This window comes from Lactuca serriola, chromosome 2 (genome assembly GCF_051521515.1).
Source record: "Lactuca serriola cultivar US96UC23 chromosome 2, Lser_US96UC23_V15, whole genome shotgun sequence".
Taxonomy (NCBI): domain Eukaryota; kingdom Viridiplantae; phylum Streptophyta; class Magnoliopsida; order Asterales; family Asteraceae; genus Lactuca; species Lactuca serriola.
The window spans coordinates 117,454,934-117,458,636 of NC_136409.1; the positions used below are offsets into that span (position 1 = coordinate 117,454,934).

The window sequence follows — 3,703 nt, forward strand, 5'->3', positions numbered from 1 at the left end:
TGTACATTTTGGACCGCAGTCGAGCAAATACGATGTCCGAAATGTATGAAATTAAATTCCAAAATAATAACATTATTTTGTTAATTATACAGTCGACATAATTCGACAATGGTTTGTAGATTTTCGTAAAATATATGGGTCCATTTGAAAATACGTGTAAGTAAATGGTTGTAGTTAAATGGTGGGGACCACTCTCAAAGGGTTTATAATGCCGGCCCGATTCTCTGTCCGCTTTAACCGCCGAACAAAATCCATATTTATTTCTAACAAATTTTATCGTCTTTGATTGGCTCCGCCGTCCTTATCTCAAAAACAACGGCATCTCCCTGGTTTTCGCCGGCGACAGGACTCCCGTTCGTGCTAAAACCACCCTAGTTTCACTCTTTCATTTCCTAATTCATGTTTTTGAAATGATTCGGCTTTGTTTCTACAAAGAAGAAATAGTGGAAGTGGAAGTGGAACCCTTTTAGGGTTTTCGTTCTTTTCAATTCGATTAGTTAGTTTCTGGTTTTGAATTTGAAGAATATGCAGGAGGATCTTAAGGCGTTTCGATCGGAAACAGATTCAAGCGAGTTTACCGATACGGTATTCAACTGCGTAGTACCGTACATACACGACTGCCGTGACCGGAGCTCCGTCTCTTTAGTTTGCCGGAAATGGTGCGAGCTCGACGGTGTTACCCGGAAGCATGTAACCATCGCTATGTGTTACGCCACGACGCCTCTCCGTCTACGTCAACGGTTTCCCCTTCTCGAGTCGTTAACCATAAAAGGAAAGCCACGAGCAGCTATGTTCGATCTGATCCCCGAGGATTGGGGTGGTTACGTCACGCCGTGGGTTAGAGAAATCTCGAGTTCATTAAATTGCTTGAAATCTATCCATTTCCGGCGAATGATTGTTCGTGATTCCGATATCGATTTATTAACCCGAACCCGTGGTCAAGAACTTAGGGTTTTGAAGCTTGATTTGTGCTCAGGGTTTTCAACAGACGGGCTACTCCAAATCGGTAAGCGATGTAACAATTTGAGAATTCTGTATCTACAAGAGAGCTTAATCGTCGAAAAGGACGGCGAATGGTTACATGAGCTAGCTTTGCGTAACACAGCCATGGAATCGTTAAACTTCTACATGACAGATCTGGTCAAGTTCGATTTCAAAGATCTAGAACTCATCGCAAAAAACTGCAGCGAATCGTTAGTATCAGTGAAAATCAGCGAATGCGACCTCACAGACCTTTCCGATTTCTTCAACTACGCAGTGAAATTACAAGAATTCGGTGGTGGCGCTTTCAGCGATCAACCTGAAATCTACGCCGGATTGAAATTCCCTCCACTTCTAACTTCCATGGCGTTGAATTACATGAGCCAACCCGAAATCCCTGTAATCATCCCTTTCACTTCCCGCTTAACAAAACTCGATCTTCTCTACGCTCTATTCGACACAGACGACCACTGCTTTCTTCTCCAAAGGTGTCCAAACCTAGAAATCCTCGACACCCGCGATGTAATCTGCGACAGAGGTCTACAAATCATCAGTCAATTCTGCAAGAAGCTTCGCAGGATCAAAATCGAAAGAGGCGATGACGAAGAGGGTTTAGTTTCACAAACCGGTTTGATTTCTCTAGCACAAGGATGCCTGGAATTAGAATGCTTACACGTAAATGTCACAGACATATCAAACGAAGCATTCGAATGTATAGGAACTCACCTGAAAAACCTCTACGATTTCCGCATCATCCTACTCGATAAACAAGATCAAATTACCGAATTACCCTTGGACAACGGGGTTCGAGCATTACTCAACGGATGCATGAAACTACAAAGATTAGGAATTTATCTTCGACCTGGTGGTTTGACCGATGTCGGGTTGGGGTATATTGGTAAATACGCACGAAATGTTCGATACATGCTTCTAGGGTTTTCAGGTGATTCTGATTTGGGGCTTTTGGAGTTATCAAAAGGGTGTCCGAAGTTGCAGAAGCTTGAAATGCGAGGATGTGCTTTTAGTGAAGAAGCACTTTCTTCATTTGTGATGAATTTAGCTTCTTTGAGGTATTTATGGGTTCAAGGGTATAGAGTGAGTGAAAATGGTTGTGGGATTTTGGGAATGGCAAGGGCATTTTGGAATATGGAGTTGATTAGTTCTGAAAGACAAAATGATGACGTGGCACATGGAAATATGGAGCAAAGACAACCACCTTCTTTGCTTGCTTATTATTCACTTGCTGGACAGAGGACTGATTTTCCAGGGTCTGTTCTTCCTCTTTACCCACCTTTGAATCATCATCTTCAATAATAATCAGGTTTTTATGAAAAAAATTTCTATTTTTTTATTTGTTTTAGACAATAAAGTTATCTTATGGGTTATGATATTGTTATCTCATGGAATATTGTGATTTGGTGTTATACTATTCATTAATATTAAATTTGTTGTTAAAGTTTTATTGAGTTTATATATTTCTGGGTTGATCGAAGTGTGTGGTTATATTTATTGTTTAATAATATAATGTTTAAGTTGTTGTAACAAAAAGATATAAGAGAGGTTCTTAAAAAGAAGGTATTTTTGAAAAATTAGTATTAGAATTTATTCATATTCTTGGTTTTATTCATATTCGCCAACGTTTTATGCAATTTTGGTCACATTATTATATGCTCTTGTTGGTTTGTATATAGAGAGTTGTAATTTCACAAACATTACGAAATGTATTCTAATATGATATCACTAATTTTTTAAGATGGGTAAAGAGGCACAAGATTTTTCTTTTTGGTTAAATGCAAAAATAGCAATGTCCATTTATTTATTTGCTTGTTATAGCATTCTACTTTAATTTTATTCTATTACAATAGTAGGAATGAGAACTGTTAGAACCAGGATATGTAGGTCCGGGTTTAAAGAATGATTTTATTCGGGTTTCGAATAATCCGGGTTTGGGTCTGTTAGGGTCGGATAAACTAGGTTTAAGAACCAGAATCACTTTTAGGGTTGGAACCGGTTTATGTAAAAAGTTTAAAACATACATATCTGATTCGTTTGAAGTTGGATTGATATGCTGTTTTTCCAGCGTGTAGTTTAAAGTTTGTACATGAATTTACACTATAAATTTGTTAATTTTATTTTTATATCAAAGCTGGTAGTGTTCAGTTTTTCAACGTTTTTTGTATTCTGTGAAAATATTCAAACAGACATATTTAATTCGTTTGAAGTCGGATTGACATGTGGTTTTTTACAACTTGTAGATTAGAGTTTGTACATGAGTTTAGACTATAATTTGTACTTTTTGGTTTAATATTCAACGATTTACAGTCCGACTTCGGGGATATCAAAGCTGAAAATTTTTAACTTTTTAGCTATATGTTTTTGTATTATGTATTATATGAAAATTTTAAAACATGCATATCTAATTCGTTTAAAGTCGGATTGACATTTGGTTTTTACCAGAGTGTAGTTTAGAGTTGAGTAAATTACATGATTCATCCCTGGTCCGAGTGTCAAATTGCACATTTAGTCCATATTTTCAAAAATTAACTCGGATCGTCCCTTATAAGTTTAAATGTTGTACGCTTAGTCCCTAGCCTGAAATGACTATATTGCCCTTTCTTTTTCTTTCTTTTTTGATTTGTTTATTATTTATAATAATATAAAAAAACTTAAAAGGGCCCACTAACACCAATCCCTTGCCTTACCATCATTACAAATGATCCAT

General features: G+C 37.1%; 1 pseudogene; it reads left to right on the forward strand.

Annotated features, from left to right (window-relative positions):
• Nucleotides 1-223: 223 nt before the first annotated feature.
• On the forward strand, nucleotides 224-2,443 carry LOC145086674 (coronatine-insensitive protein 1 pseudogene; annotated as a pseudogene).
• Nucleotides 2,444-3,703: the final 1,260 nt, after the last annotated feature.